The 16200-nt window shown below is 44.1% G+C and overlaps 1 pseudogene across 1 annotated transcript; it reads left to right on the plus strand.

The window, feature by feature from the left end:
- The first annotated feature begins 11041 nt into the window (after window positions 1-11041).
- LOC147001499 (ubiquitin-ribosomal protein eL40 fusion protein pseudogene) lies at window positions 11042-15523 on the plus strand (annotated as a pseudogene). The gene is made up of 2 exons (XR_015045056.1): window positions 11042-11360; window positions 15064-15523. The product of XR_015045056.1 is annotated as a ubiquitin-ribosomal protein eL40 fusion protein pseudogene (transcript).
- The last annotated feature ends 677 nt before the right edge of the window (window positions 15524-16200 follow it).

Here is a 16200-nt window from a genome sequence, read left to right on the forward strand (position 1 = left end):
GGAAAATACCTAAAAAAAAAAAAAAAAGAAACCCTGACTAAGACAAACACACACACACAAAAAAAAAAAAAAAAAAAAAAAAAAGAAGAAAATACACTCAAGAAGGATCTTAACAGGCTTTATTTTTTCTTTTGGTTTTTCCATATAGGGTTTCTTACATAACCCTGGCTGTCCAGGAACTCACTTTGTAGACCAGGCTGCCCTCAAACTCAGAAATCTGCCTGCCTCTGCCTCCCTTGTACTAGGATTAAAGGGGTGTGCCACCACTGCCTGGCTTCATTTTTTCTCAGTGAAATTTCCTACTTTGAGAGAACTTTGGTGTTCACTTGACATAAAATTAGCCAGCAGAATCCCAATTTTTAAAAATAGATTTTGAGTTTTGGTGTTATATTTTTGTTTCTCTCGAGGCAGGATTTCTCTGTATAGCCCTGTCTGCCCTGGAACTCACTCTGTTGACCAGGCTGCCCATTTTGCCTAAAAGTTGGCAAATTTTAACTCCAGTAGGGTTCTTTTAAATAACTGTTCCGGGTCAAGAGATGACTCAGAGGTTAAAAGACCTGCCTGGGCTTCAGGAGGTCCTGAGTTCAATTCCCAGCAACCACATGGTCAACCATAACCATAAGTAATGAGATCTTATGTCCTTTCTATCCTGCAGGATACATGCAGGCAGAATGCTGTATCCATAAGAAATAAATGAATCTTTATAAAAATATGTTCTCCCCTCTCTCTCTCTCTCTCTCTCTCTCTCTCTCTCTCTCATTCTCTCTCACAGATGCCCTTATAGATAGATCATCATGAGCCAACATGTGGTTTGTAGTGGCTATTCCTGATTGTCAACTTGACTGTATCTGGTATGAACTACAATCCAGAAATGGAAGGCTCCCCAGTGATTCAAATCTGGAGGCTGGGAGAGAGAAGTTTCTGACCCGGATCTTGGTATGGAGATCTTGAGACATAGTGGCTATGAATACCAGAAGATTAAGGGAGGGAGATCTCTGAGTCCAAGGTCATCTGGGATTAAAGGTGTGGTGGCACACACCTGTAATCGGGGCTACACCTTTAATCCCAGATGCTGGAGCCCATATAAGCACATTGGAAGAAGGAAGACTCACTCTCTCTCTCCCCAAGCCTGCTGCCTTATTGGACTGAGCAACTGCTAGATCCTTGGACTTCCATTCACAGCTGCAGCTGACCATTGTTGGGATTTGGACTGCTGGCTGTAAGTTATAAACAAATTCTTTTACTATATAGAGACTAACCCATAAGTTCTGTGACTCTATAGAACCCAGACTAATATCTGGTTGCTGGGAATTGAACTCAGTACCTCTCTGGAAGAACAGCCAATGCTATTGACCATTAAGCCAGCGAGGCAACCCCTCTTTAGTGAATTTTTAAATCTGGGAAGCCTAAGTTCATTGCTTTCATATTCTGACTAGAAACACAAACATAACCAGCTGCCCAGGCTCTGACTTCCTGGTCTTCCTCATCCCAATGGGCTGTGCCTTGATTTGTGAGCTAAAAAGATCTTTCTTTATATTGAATACATTTCTTTTTTTTTTTAAAGATTTATTTATTATATGTAAGTACACTGTAGCTATCTTCAGACACTCCAGAAGAGGGAGTCAGATATCATTATGGATGGTTGTGAGCCACCAGGTGGTTGCTGGGATTTGAACTTGGGACCTTCGGAAGAGCAGTCTGATGCTCTTACCCACTGAGCCATCTCACCAGCCCGAATACATTTCTATAAAAGGTAAGAAAGAGATGTAGTATGTGCCTTCTGTCCCGTGTACTTAGGCAGTGGAGGCAGGAGGGTCTCGTGAATCAGGGATTTGAGGCTGGGCTGGGGAGATGGCTCAAAGGTTAAGAGAACAGTGGTCCTGGGTTTAATTCTCAGCAACCATTGGTGGCTCACAAGCATCTGAAATCGGATCTGACGCCCTCTTCTGGTGTGTCTGAAGACAGCAACAGTGTACATACAAATACATGAAATAAATCTTAAAAAAAATTGAAGCTAATCTTACGGGCATAGCAAATAAAAATGTATGGAAGGAGGGGTGAGAAGGAGGGATCTAGGAATATGGGGAGGGGGAGAGAGGGAGAGGGTGGTGGAGAGGTAGGGGGAGAGTGAGAGGATCTAGATGTCTGCAGTGGAACAACTTTGACCATGATGGAGAGGCAAATGAAATTCTGTATGGTCCAGACCCTCTTGTTTGTTTTTGTTTTTGAGATGGGATCTTGCCTTGTAGCCTGAGAGGCTTAGAACTCACAGCAATTCTCTTGCCTCAGCCTTCTTCTAAGGAATGGGGTTATAAACTTGTTAACAATGCTTGGTTATATTTCATTTCATTTTTGAGATAAGGTTCTATCATATACCTTTAGATGGCCTCAACCTAACAGAATTCAGTAAGCTTCGGCCTCCTGAGTACTGGGTTTAAAAGGTATGAGCCACCACACTAGGCATGAAGCATTTATTTATTTATTTATTTATTTATTTATTTATTTATTTATTTATTTTAGAGACAGGGTTTCTCTGTGTAGCCTTGGCTGTTCTGGAACTCACTCTGTAAACCAGCCTGGCCTCGAACTCAGAAATCTGCCTGTCTCTGCCTCCCAAGAGCTGGGATTAAAGGTGTGCCCCACCAATGCCCCACAGCATGAAGTATTCTAACCAATGAGTCATCTCTCTAGTCCTCTTTAGTAACAACTAAACTAAATCAGACAAACAACAATATAACATAAAAATGAGGTGTGGTAGCCTGGTAGTACCTGGAAATTAAGGCAAGAGAAGAGGTTTACTGCAAATTCAAGGTAAGGCTGTGTTACATAGTGAGTTCCAGGCCAGTTAGACTATAGAAAGGAAATGTGATATACACAGAAAAGGAGAAAGGCTGGGTACGTAGCTGGATTGGTAGAATGCTTTCCTGCTATAAATAAAGACCTGAATGCAACCTAAAAGGACTGGGTATGGTACTATATAGCAGAATTTTTTCCTCAATTAATTTCAATATTAGTACAACCAGAAGCCTGTGATTGGACAGGGAAAGGGGAGGTGGAGCTAAGAGTTTCAGAGACAGGACAATGGAGGGAGAGGAAGATGAAGATGATCCAGATCCTGAGTGGCTTTAAATAGCCACAGGTGTCTGTGAATATCACAAAAGAATAAAACCATTGGGGTGACTTGTCTAATCTAGGTGGGCAGCTTGTGTCAGTATCAATTGTCTCTGAAGTGATGGTGTAGGCATCTTGTGAATTGAGAATGTATTGATATATAAATCTGACTGGTTATTTATAAGCTTCTAGAGTTTTGATTGACTGTATTATGGGGATTTGTGACAACTAGCCACAGGGGTAGATGGCTGAATAGGTAGAAGTGGCTCTGTGGAAAGCAACCCAGAGCTGGGCAGACCACGCCTTGGGGCTAACCTAGAGCAGGAGAGACCAAGGGCAGAGAGTAGCTGCGTATAGTGTGAGATGGTGCAATTCTTAAATGTTTCTCGCAATGGCATTAAAGGTTTTTTATTAGATATTTTCTTTATTTAAGTGTCAAATGTTGACTGTCCCCTTTAATTGTTTCCACTCTGAAAATCCCCTATCCCCTTTCCTCTCCCTGCTTACCAACCCACCCATTCCTAATTCCCTATCCAGGTATTCCCCTGCACTGAGTATCCAGCATTCTCAGGACCAAGGGCCTCTCCTCCCACTGATGTTCAACAAGGCCATCCTCTGCTACATATGCAGCTGGAGCCATGGGACCCTCCCTTTGTATTCTTTGGTTGATGGTTTAATCCCTGGGAGCTCTGGGAGTACTGCTAAGTTCATAGTGTTGTTAAATCTATGTGGCTGCAATCTCCTTTAGTCCTTTCTCTAGATCCACATATTAAATGTTTTTTTAATATTATTTATTTCATGCATATGAGTACACTCTAGCTCTCTTTAGACACACCACAAGAAGGCATTGAATCCCATTACAGATGGTTGTGAGCCACCAGGTGGTTGCTGGGAATTGAAATCAGTACTTCTGTAAGAGTAGTCAGTGCTCTTAACCATCTCTCCATGCCTTGTATGAACAAGGGTTTTACCAGGGGGAGAAGATGAAAAGATTGTAATTCCCAGGACTAGGGAGATGAGACCTGATTCCCTGTGTCTACATGGTGGCACAATAACTCCATTTAAAGGGAATCTGATGCCTTCTTTCAGCCTCCTTGCTCACAATGTAGTAAGAAGACAAACAGGCAGACAAAATACCTATGCACATAAAAATAAGGGGGAAAAATCAAACAAGAGGGCAAACCCTTCCTTTAAACAAAGGAAGAGCTGCATTTGGACAGCCAGGTGTCCCTGACAGGGCTCACCCTGACAGCTCCTTCATCTCCTTTCCACAGCTTTCCAAAGAAGTCAACGAGGATTAGACTCTCAGGAAATGCCACATTCCCCCTTGCAGTGGAGATGGCCACAGAAAGCCAGTGGCCACCACAGTGTACCCATTTCACAGAAAGAGCTTGCCTTTCTGGGCTGCTTCACTCCTGGATTCTTTGTGCAACACCAAGGCCAGTCTTTTAACACAGGCTTCTCCAGACAGCCTGCCCAACTGCCCTCTTGATCTGCCTTCAGCAACCTCCCTGCTGCAGGACTGTAAGCATGCACCACCACCAAGCCACACACTGTACACAGCATGAGGGATCAAATTCAGAACTCAGGGCCTGCTAGGTGAGCTCTCTACCATCTGAGCTACATCCCCATCTTAGTCAGGGTCACTATTGCTGTGATGAAACACTGAGCAAAAGGGCCTTGGGGAGGAGAGGGTTCATCTTCCTCACAGTCCCATATAACAAACAGTTCATCAACAAGAGCAGTGAGGGCAGGAGCTCAAGCAGGGCAGGAACTTGGAGGCAGGAGCTGATGCAGGGACCCTGGAGGGATGCTGTTTACTGGCTCCCTCCTCATGGGTGGCTCAGCCTGTTTTCTTTTTTTCTTCCTTCTTTTTCTTTTTTCTGTTCCTTCTTTCTTTGTTTCTTTGTTCCTTTTTTTTTTTTTTTTTTTTTTGACTATTTGTGAAAAGGTTTCTCTGTGCAGCCATGGCTGTCCTGGACCTCATTTTGTAGACCAGGCTGTCCTAGAACTCAGAAATTCACCTATCTCTGCCTTCCAAGTGCTGGGATTAAAGGTGGGAGCCACCAGGCCCGGCCTTTTTTTTTTTTTGGTATTATGAGTCATGGTTTCTCTGTGTAGTCCTGGCTGTCATGGAACTTACTCTGTAGACCAGGCTGGCTTTGAACTTAGAGGTCTGCCTGCCTCTGCCTCTTTAGTGCTGGGATTAAAGGTGTGTCCCACCAGGCCTGGATCTGTTTTCTTATAGAACCCAGGACAATTGGACCAGGGATGGTACCACCCATAATAGACAGGGCGCTCCTCCATTAATCACTAAGAAGAAAATAGTAAGAAAATTAATTAAAAAATGCTCTCAAGTAGGATCTTAAAGAGGATTTTTTTTCTTTGTTTTTTTTCGATACAGGGTTTCTTGCATATCCTTGGCTGTCCTGGAACTCACTTTGTAGACCAGGCTGGCCTGGAACACAGAAATCTACCTTTCTCTGCCTCCCAAGTGTTGGGATTAAAGGCTTGTGCCACCACAGCCTGGCTGCATTTTTTTTTTTTTTTTTGGTTTTTCTAGACAGGGTTTCTCTGTGTAGCCCTGGCTGTCCTGGCACTCACTTTGTAGACCAGGCTGGCCTTGAAAGCTGCATTTTTTTCACAGTGAAATTTTCTCCTTTCAGAGAAATTTTGTGTTAAGTTGACATAAAATTACCTAGCACAATCACAATTTTTTAAAATAAATTTTTTGTTTTGGTGGGTTTTTTTGTTTGTTTCTTTTGAGGCAGGGTTTCTCTGTGCAGCCTGGCTACCCTGGAACTCACTCTGTTGACCAGGCTGCCCATTTTGCCTAAATGCTGGCAAATTTTAACTTCAGTATGTTTTTTTTTTTTTTTTTAATAAATGTTCTTTGGCTGAAGAGATGGCTCAGAGGTTAAGAGACCTCTCTGGGGTTCCAGAGGTCCTGAGTTCAATTCCCAGCACCACATGTTGGATCCACCCATGATGAGATCTCATGCCCTTTCAGCCCTGAAGGATACATGCAGGCAGAACGCTGTATCCATAATAAATAAATAAATCTTTTTTAAAATATGCTCTCATTTCTCTCTCTCTCTCTCTCTCAAGTGTGGGTTCTATGCTGCATGCACACCTGCATGCTAGAAGAGCGCATCAGAAGCCCTTATAGATGGTCATGAGCCAACATGTGGTTTGTAGTGGCAATTTTTGGTTGTCAACTTGACTGTATCTGGAATGAACTACAATCCAGAATTGGAAGGCTCCCCAGTGATTCAATCTGGAGGCCTGGATCTTGTTATGGAGATCTTGAGGCATAGTGGCTATGAATACCAGAATATTAAGGGAGGGAGATCTCTGATTCCAAGGACATCTGGGATTAAAGGTCTGGTGGCACACACCTGTAATCTGGGCTACACCTTCTGCTGGGGCCAATATAAGGACGTTGGAAGAAGGAAGACTCACTCTCTCTCTCCCCAAGCCTGCTGTCTTATTGCACTGAGCAACTGCTAGATCCTTGGACTTCCATTCACAGCTGCAGCTGACCATTGTTGGGATTTGGACTGCTGACTGTAAGTTACCCACAAATTCTTTTACTATATAGAGGCTAACCCATAAGTTCTGTGACTCTAGAGAACCCTGACTAATACCTGGTTGCTGGGAATTGAACTCAGTACCTCTCTGGAAGAGTAGCCAGTGCTATTGACCATTAAGCCAGCTAGACAGCCCCTCTTTAGTGGATTTTTAAATTGGAGAAGCCTAAGTTTATTGCTTTCATATTCTGACTAGAAACACAAACAACCAGCTGCCCAGGCTCTGACTTCCTGGTCTTCCCCATCCCAGTGGGCTGTGCCTTGATTTGTGAGCTAAAAGATCTTTCTTTATATTGAATACATTTCTATAAAAGGTAAGAAAGAGATGTGGTATGTGCCTTCTGTCCCGTGTACTTAGGCAGTGGAGGTAGGAGGGTCTCGTGAATCAGGAATTTGAGGCTGGGCTGGGTAGATGGCTCAAAGGTTAAGAGAACAGTGGTCCTGGGTTTAATATCCAGCAACACAAGCATCTGAAATCGGATCTGATGCCCTCTTCTGGTGTGTCTGAAGACAGCAACAGTGTACATACATATAAATGAATTAAATCTTTTTTTTTTTTTTTTTTTTTTGGTTTTTCGAGACAGGGTTTCTCTGTGTAGCCCTGGCTGTCCTGGAACTCACTTTGTAGGCCAGGCTGGCCTTGAACTCAGAAATCCGCCTGCCTCTGCCTCCCGAGTGCTGGGATTAAAGGCATGCGCCACCACGCCCGGCCATGAAATAAATCTTAAAAAAAAAAAAAATGAAGCTAATCTTACGGGCATAGCAAATAAAAATGTATGGAAGGAGGGGTGAGAAGGAGGGATCTAGGAATATGGGGAGGGGGAGAGAGGGAGAGGGTGGTGGAGAGGTAGGGGGAGAGTGAGAGGATCTAGATGTCTGCAGTGGAACAACTTTGACCATGATGCAGAGGCAAATGAAAAAAAATTTTTTTTTTTTTTTTGGTTTTTCAAAACAGGGTTTCTCTGTATAGCCCTGGCTGTCCTGGAACTCACTTTGTAGACCAGGCTGGCCTCGAACTCAGAAATCCGCCTGCCTCTGCCTCCCAAGTGCTGGGATTAAAGGTGTGTGCCACCACCGCCCGGCTGGCAAATGAAATTTTGTCTGGTCCAGACCCACTTGTATTTTTTTGTTTTTGAGATAGGCTCTTGCCATGTATCCTGAGTGTCTTAGAACTCACAGCAATTCTCTTGCCTCAGCCTTCTTCTAAGGGATGGGGTTATAGACTTGTCAACAATGCCTGGTTATATTTCATTTCATTTGTGAGATAGGATTCTATCATGTACCTTTAGATGGTCTCAACCTAACAGAATTCAGTAAGATTCTGCCTCCTGAGTGCTGGGTTTAAAAGGTATGAGCCCCCACACTAGGCATGAAGCATTTATTTGTTTGTTTGTTTATTTATTTATTTATTTATTTTAGAGACAGGGTTTCTCTGTATAGCCTTGGCTGTCCTGGAACTCACTCTGTAAATCAGGCTGGCCTGGAACTCAGAAATCTGCCTGTCTCTGCCTCCCAAGAGCTGGGATTAAAGGTGTGCCCCACCACTGCCCCACAGCATGAAGTATTCTAACCAATGAGCCATCTCTCTAGTCCTCTTTAGTAACAACTAAACTAAATCAGACAAACAACAATATAACATACAAACGAGGTGTGGTAGCCTGGTAGTACCTGGAAACTGAGGCCAGAGGATGACTGCAAATTCAAGGTAAGGCTGTGTTACATAGTGAGTTCCAGGCCAGTTAGACTATAGAAAGGAAATGTGATATACACAGAAAAGGAGAAGGGCTGGGTACATAGCTGGATTGGTAGAATGTTTTCCTGCTATAAATAAAGACCTGGATGCAACCTAAAAGGACTGTGTATGGTACTATGTAGCAGAATTTTTTCCACAATTAATTGTAATTTGAGTACAATCAGAAGCCTGTGATTAGACAAGGAAAGGGGAGGTGGAGCTAAGAGTTTCAGAGACAGGACGATGGAGGAAGAGGAAGATGAAGATGATCCAGATCCTGAGTGGCTTTAAATAGCCACAGGTTATGTAGTAAGAAGACAAACAGGCAGACAAAATATCTCCGCCCGTAAAAATAAGAGGGAATAATCAAACGAGAGGGCAAAACCCTTCACTTACACAAAGGAAGAGCTGCATTTGGACTGCCAGGTGTCCCTTACAGGGCTCACCCTGACAGCTCCTTCATCTCCTTTCCACAGCTTTCCAAAGAAGTCAACGAGGATTAGACTCTCAGGAAATGCCACAATCCCCCTTGCAGTGGAGATGAAAGCCACTGTGGCCACCACAGTGTACCCATTTCACAGAAAGAGCTTGCCTTTCTGGGCTGCTTCACTCCTGTTTCACTTTGTGCAACACCAAGGCCAGTCTTTTAACACAGGCTTCTCCAGACAGCCTGCCCAACTGCCCTCTTGATCTGCCCTCAGCAACCCTCCCTGCTGCAGGACTGTAAGCATGCACCACCACCAAGCCACACACTGTACACAGCATGAGGGATCAAATTCAGAACTCAGGGCCTGCTAGGTGAGCTCTCTACCATCTGAGCTACATCCCCATCTTAGTCAGGGTCACTATTGCTGTGCTGAAACACTGAACAAAAGGGCCTTGGGGTGGAGAGGGTTCATCCTCCTCACAGTCCCATATAACAAACAGTTCATCACCAAGAGCAGTGAGGGCAGGAGCTCAAGCAGGGCAGGAACTTGGAGGCAGGAGCTGATGCAGGGACCCTGGAGAGATGCTGTTTCCTGGTTCCCTCCTCATGGCTGGCTCAGCCTGTTTTCTTTTTCCTTCTTTTTCTTTTTCTTTTTCTTTTGTTTTTGCTTTTGCTTTTTCTCTTTCTTTTCCTTTTCCTTCTTTCTTTCTTCCGTTCTTTCTTTTCTTTTTTTTTTTTTCAAGACAGGGTTTCTCTGTATAGCCCTGGCTGTCCTGGAGCTCACTTTGTAGACCAGGCTGGCCTCGAATTCAGAAATCCGCATGCCTGTGCCTCCGAGTGCTGGGATTAAAGGCGTGCGCCACCACGATCGGCTCTTTTTTTTTTTTTTTTTTTTCGTTATTTGAGACATGGTTTCTCTATGTAGCCCTGGGTGTCATGGAACTTACTCTGTAGACCAGGCTGACTTTGAACTAAGAGATCTGCCTGTGTCTGCCTCATGATTGCTGGGATTAAAGGTGTGTCCCACCAGGCCTGGATCTGTTTTCTTATAGAACCCACGACAATTGGACCAGGGATGGTACCACCCATACTAGAAAGGTCCCTCCCCCATTAATCACTAATAAGAAAATTAATTAAAAAATGCTCTCAAGTAGGATCTTAAAGAGGATTTTTTTTCTTTGTTTTTTTTCGATACAGGGTTTCTTGCATATCCTTGGCTGTCCTGGAACTCACTTTGTAGACCAGGCTGGCCTGGAACACAATAAATCTACATGCGTCTGCCTCCCAAGGGATGGGAATAAAGGCTTGTGCCACCACTGCTTGGCTGCATTTTTTCCTCAGTGAAATTTCCTCCTTTCAGAGAAATGTTATGTTCATTTGACATAAAATTAGCCAGCACAATCACAATTTTTAAAAATAAATTTTGTGAAGTGGGAGGGGGTATGGGGGATTTTGGGATAGCATTGGAAATGTAATTGAGGAAAATATGTAATAAAAATATTAAGAATTTAAAAAAAAATAAATTTTGTGTTTTGGTGGTTTTTTTTTTTTTTTTTTTTTTTTTTTTTGGTTGTCGTTTCTTTGGAGGCAGGGATTCTTTGTGCAGCCTGGCTACCCAGGAAGTCATTCTGTTGACCAGGCTGCCCATTTTGCATAAATGCTGGCAAATTTTAACTTCAGTATGTTTTTTTCTTTAAATAAATGTTATTTGGATGACGAGATGGCTCAGAAATTAAGAGATCAGTCTGGGGTTCCAGAGTTGCCGAGTTCAATTCCCAGCAACCACATGGTGGATCACAACCACCCATGATGAGATCTTATGCCCTTTCTGCCCTGCAGAATACATGCAGGCAGAACGCTGTATCCATAATAAATAAGTAAATCTTTTTAAAAATATGTTCTCATTTCTCTGTCTCTCTCTGTCTCTGTCTCTCCCTCTCCCACTTCCTCTTATTCTCTCTTTCTCTCTCTCTCTTTCTCTCTCTCTCTCTCTCTCTCTCTCTCTCTCTCTCTCTCAAGTGTGGATTCTTTTCTGCATGCACACCTGCATGCTAGAAGAGCTCATCAGAAGCCCATGTTGGTCATGAGCCAACATGTTGTTTGTAGTGGCTATTTCTGGTTGTCAACTTGACTGTATCTGGAATGAACTACAATCCAGAAATAGAAGGCTCCCCAGTGATTCAAATCTGGGGGCTGGGAGACAGAAGTTTCTGACCCGGATCTTGGTATGGAGATCTTGGGGCATAGTGGCTATGAATACCAGAAGATTAAGGGAGGGAGATCTCTGAATTCCAAGGTCATCTGGGATTAAGGGTATTGTGGCACACACCTGTAATCTGGGTTTCACCTTCTGCTGGAGCCCATATAAGGACATTGGAAGAAGGAAGACTCACTCTCTCTCTCCCCAAGCCTGCTGCCTTGTTGGACTGAGCAACTGCTAGATCCTTGGACTTCCATTCACAGCTGCAGCTGACCATTGTTGGGATTTGGACTGCTGACTGTAAGTTACCCACAAATTCTTTTACTATATAGAGGCTAACCCATAAGTTCTGTGACTCTAGAGAACCCTGACTAATACCTGGTTGCTGGGAATTGAACTCAGTACCTCTCTGGAAGAGCAGCCAGTGCTATTGACCATTAAGCCAGCTGGACAGCCCCTCTTTATTGGATTTTTTAATTGGAGAAGCCTAAGTTTATTGCTTTCATATTCTGACTAGAAACACAAATAATCAGCTGCCCAGGCTCTGACTTCCTGGTCTTCCCCATCCCAATGGGCTGTCCCTTGATTTGTGAGCTAAAAAGATCTTTCTTTATATTGAATACATTTCTATAAAAGGTAAGAAAGAGATGTGGTGTGTGCCTTCTGTCCCGTGTACTTAGGCAGTGGAGGTAGGAGGGTCTCGTGAATCAGGAATTTGAGGCTGGGCTGGGGAGATGGCTCAAAGGTTAAGAGAACAGTGGTCCTGGGTTTAATTCCCAGCAACCATTGGTGGCTCACAAGCATCTGAAATCGGATCTGACGCCCTCTTCTGGTGTGTCTGAAGACAGCAGCAGTGTACATACAAATAAATGAAATAAATCTTAAAAAAAATTGAAGCTAATCTTACGGGCATAGCAAATAAAAATGTATGGAAGGAGGGGTGAGAAGGAGGGATCTAGGAATATGGGGAGGGGGAGAGCGGGAGAGGGTGGTGGAGAGGTAGGGGGAGAGTGAGAGGATCTAGATGTCTGCAGTGGAACAACTTTGACCATGATGCAGAGGCAAATGAAAATTTTTTTTTTTTTTTTTTTGGTTTTTCGAGACAGGGTTTCTCTGTATAGCCCTGGCTGTTCTGGAACTCACTTTGTAGACCAGGCTGGCCTCGAACTCAGAAATCCGCCTGCCTCTGCCTCCCAAGTGCTGGGATTAAAGGCGTGCGCCACCACCGCCCGGCCGGCAAATGAAATTTTGTCTAGTCCAGACCCACTTGTATTTTTTTGTTTTTGAGATAGGCTCTTGCCATGTATCCTGAGTGTCTTAGAACTCACAGCAATTCTCTTGCCTCACCCTTCTTCTAATGATGGGGTTATAGACTTGTCAACAATGCCTGGTTATCTTTCATTTCATTTGTGAGATAGGGTTCTATCATATACCTTTAGATGGCCTCAACCTAACAGAATTCAGTAAGCTTCTGCCTCCTGAGTGCTGTGTTTAAAAGGTATGAGCCCCCACACAAGGCAGGAAGCATTTATTTATTTATTTATTTATTTATTTATTTATTTTAGAGACAGGGTTTCTCTCTATAGCCTTGGCTGTCCTGGAACTCACTCTGTAAATCAGGCTTGCCTGGAACTCAGAAATCTGCCTGTCTTTGCCTCCCAAGAGCTGGGATTAAAGGTGTGCCCCACCACTGCCCCACAGCATGAAGTATTCTAACCAATGAGCCATCTCTCTAGTCCTCTTTAGTAACAACTAAACTAAATCAGACAAACAACAATATAACATACAAACGAGGTGTGGTAGCCTGGTAGTACCTGGAAACTGAGGCAAGAGGATGACTGCAAATTCAAGGTAAGGCTGTGTTACATAGTGAGTTCCAGGCCAGTTAGACTATAGAGAGGAAATGTGATACACACAGAAAAGGAGAAGGGCTGGGTACATAGCTGGATTGGTAGAATGCTTTCCTGCTATAAATAAAGACCTGGATGCAACCTAAAAGGACTGGGTATGGTACTATGTAGCAGAATTTTTTCCACAATTAATTTTAATTTGAGTACAATCAGAAGCCTGTGATTGAACAGGGAAAGGGGAGGTGGAGCTAAGAGTTTCAGAGACAGGACAATGGAGGAAGAGGAAGATGAAGATGATCCAGATCCTGAGTGGCTTTAAATAGCCACAGGTGTCTATGAATATCATAAAAGAATAAAACCATTGGGGTTACTGTTTAATCTAGGTGGGCAACTTGTGTCAGTATCAATTGGCTCTGAAGTGATTGTGTAGGCATCTTGTGAATTGAGAATGTATTGATAATATGAATCTGACTGGTTATTTATAAGCTTCTAGAGTTTTGATTGACTGTATTATGGGGATTTGTGACAAGTAGCCACAGGGGGCAGATGGCTGAATAGGTAGAAGTGGCTCTGAGGAAAGCAACCCAGAGCTGGGAAGACCAAGCCTTGGGGCTAACCTAGAGGAGGAGAGACCTAGGGCAGAGAGTAGCTGGGTATATTGTGAGATGGTGCAATTCTTAAATGTTTCTCGCAATGGCATTAAATGTCCTTTATTAGATATTTTCTTTATTTAAGTGTCAAATGTTGTCTGTCCCCTTTCCTTGTTTCCACTCTGAAAATCCCCTATCCCCTTCTCCTCTCCCTGCTTACCAACCCACCCATTCCTAATTCCCTATCCAGGTATTCCCCTGCACTGAGTATCCAGCATTCTCAGGACCAAGGGCCTCTCCTCCCACTGATGTTCAACAAGGCCATCCTCTGCTACATATGCAGCTGGAGCCATGGGTCCCTCCCTTTGTATTCTTTGGTTGATGGTTTAATCCCTGGGAGCTCTGGGAGTACTGCTAAGTTCATAGTGTTGTTAAATCTATGTGGCTGCAATCTCCTTTAGTCCTTTCTCTAGATCCACATATTAAATGTTTTTTTAATATTATTTATTTCATGTATATGAGTACACTCTAGCTCTCTTTAGACACACCACAAGAAGGCATTGAATCTCATTACAGATGGTTCTGAGCCACCATGTGGTTGCTGGGAATTGAAATCAGTACTTCTGTAAGAGTAGTCAGTGCTCTTAACAGCTAAGCCATCTCAAAACACCACATTGGAGATGTTCCTCAGCTAAGCTAGCTTAAGAAAAAATATAAGTGGAAGCAATGGACAGACACTTGGTCCAATGTCACCTTGGTCTACATCCCTGCAAATGGAAGAGGTGAGAATGATTGTAAAGGGAAAGAAGGAAGTCCCAGGGAGCAGGGAGGATGAAAGGAGAGAGCCTCAAACAACCAGAAGCAACCAAACCGACTGGCAGCTGCTTCTAGGTGGTGTCTGGGTGCTTGGCGGGTCTAAAATACCTGCAGGAGATCTAGGCAGGGTTGGGAGGGCTTAGGAGAAGCTAAGTTTGAGAGAGAGAAGGATACCAGGAGAGGAGTCAGCTAGGCTAGTCATGGGGCAGCAGTGAGTCCATTATTCTTGCAGGAATACAGATAGGCTGACACACCCTATGCACTGGCATATTAAATCCAGGGGCTGACTAGGGAAGAAAGGATGGGGTGGGTCATCCCCTCTGAGTCCATTTTTCAGAGGAGAAACCAGGCTCTCAGAAGGAACAGGCCAAAGGGGATGTTGAGTCCCAGCTAGACTGGAATACATCCTGAGACTGCCAATAAAGGAACAGGTCAGGAGCTGGAGAGATGGCTGAGTGCTTAAGGGCACTGACTGCTCTTCTGAAGGTCCTGAGTTCAGATCCCAGCAACCACATGAAGGCTCACAAATTCTGTAACAAGATGTGCCTCTCTCTTCTGGGATGTCTGAAGACAACAGCTACAGTGTACTTACATGTAATAGATAATAAATACAAGTAAAAAATAAAAAGTCAAAGATCATACATTTGTTCATCCTTCCCCTGAGGTTGGACTCACCTTGACACAGGCCTGACTCAGGATATTGGTATGAGCTCTTCTTTTAAAACATTTCATTTTCTCTTCCACTAGGAGGCCAATTGGCAGAGGCCAACATGCAGATCTTCGTGAAGACCCTGACAGGCAAGACCATCACTTTTGAGGTGGAGCCCAGTGACACCATCAAGAATGTCAAGGTCAAGATCCAAGACAAAGAAGGCATCCCAGTTGACCAGCAGAGGCTGGTATTCGCAGGCAAACAGCTGGAGGATGGTCGCACCCTTTCCAACTACTACATCCAGAACCATTCCACCTTGTACCTGGTGCTGCGTCTGCGCGGTGGCATCGTTGAGCCCTGCCAGTGTCAGCTTGCCCAGAAGGACAAGTGACAAGATGATCCACTGCAAGTGCTACACATGGCTGCACCCTCATCCAGTCGACTGCAGCAAGAAGTGGGGCCATACCAACAACCTGCGTCCCCCAAACAAGGTTAAAGAAAGATGAGGTCATGGCTGGAGTGACCCTGAGATCAAATAAAGTCCCCTTCCATCAACTGGGAAAACAAAGCATTTTATTGATTCTTCCTAGTGTATGCACATGAGTGCACGTGTACATGCATACATGTATGATGTGGGAGTGAGGCACATACAGACAACTTTGTGGACTCAGCTTTCTTTCTCCTACCTTTTCCTTGGGGTTCAGGGGACCAAACTCAGATCGTCAGACTTGGCAGCAAGTGTCCTTACCTGTTTAGCTCTCTCTATTTCCCTGGCTCTAGGATAGCTACCTGTGGCTATGAGCAAGCCTTAGACTCAGATTGGGGTACAATTACTGGGAGGGTGGCTTTCAGGTTGCAGGGTCTGGGGCCATATGATTCATTCCTGTCTGTGAATCCAGGTTCTAACACACTGCCTCAGCCATCTCCTTCCATTTCCTCATTGTAGAATGGGGGCAACATATGCCCCAGATTTCTTAACACTTAGTCTGCCCAGGCAACTCATTCTTTAAGGCTACACTCTTTTTGTGTATGGGTGTTGTTGTGTGTCTGTGTGTTGTTGCTGTTTTGCAATAAGGTTTCTCTATGTAGACCTGCCTGTCCTGGAACTTGTTTAGTAGACCAGGCTGGCCTTGAACTCAGAGATCTGCCTGCCTCTGCCTCCTCAGTGCTGGGATTAAAAGCATGTGCCAACACTGTCAGCTGAAAGCTGTGATTATTTTACAGAGGAAGAC

The sequence above is a fragment of the Mus caroli genome, unplaced genomic scaffold, assembly GCF_978045245.1.
Source record: "Mus caroli unplaced genomic scaffold, Mus_caroli_1 scaffold_13, whole genome shotgun sequence".
In the NCBI taxonomy this organism is placed as follows: domain Eukaryota; kingdom Metazoa; phylum Chordata; class Mammalia; order Rodentia; family Muridae; genus Mus; species Mus caroli.